Source organism: Triticum urartu, chromosome 7A (assembly GCF_056163025.1).
Source record: "Triticum urartu cultivar PI428250 chromosome 7A, HENAU_Tu73, whole genome shotgun sequence".
Classification (NCBI taxonomy): Eukaryota; Viridiplantae; Streptophyta; class Magnoliopsida; order Poales; family Poaceae; genus Triticum; species Triticum urartu.
This window is the reverse complement of record NC_141879.1, coordinates 494,079,337-494,079,981: the sequence shown is the minus strand read 5'-3', so window position 1 is coordinate 494,079,981 and position 645 is coordinate 494,079,337.

The following is a 645-nucleotide window of genomic DNA, read 5'->3' as shown; positions in this document are numbered from 1 at the left end:
CTTAATTGTGGTATGAATATTCAGATCCGAAAGATTCAAGATAAAAGTTCATATTGACATAAAAATAATAATATTTCAAGCATACTAACTAAGCAATTATGTCTTCTCAAAATAACATGGCCAAAGAAAGTTCATCCCTACAAAATCATATAGTTTAGTCATGCTCCATTTTCGTCACACAAGAATGCTCTCATCATGCACAACCCTGATGACAAGCCAAGCAATTGTTTCATAATTTAGTAATCTCAAACCTATAAACTTTCACGCAATATATGAGCGCGAGCCATGGATATAGCACTATGGGTGGAATAGAATATGATGGGGGTTATGTGGAGAAGACAAAAAGGAGAAAGTCTCATGTCAACGAGGCTAATCAATGGGCTATGGAGATGCCCATCGATTGATGTTAATGCAAGGAGTAGGGATTTCCATGCAACGGATGCACTAGAGCTATAAATGTATGAAAGCTCAACAAAAGAAACTAAGTGGGTGTGCATCCAACTTGCTTGCTCACGAAGACCTAGGGCACTTGAGGAGGCCCATTGTTGGAATACACAAGCCAAGTTCTATAATGAAAAATTCTCACTAGTATATGGAAGTGACAAAACAAAAGACTCTCTATCATGAAGATTATGGTGCTACTTT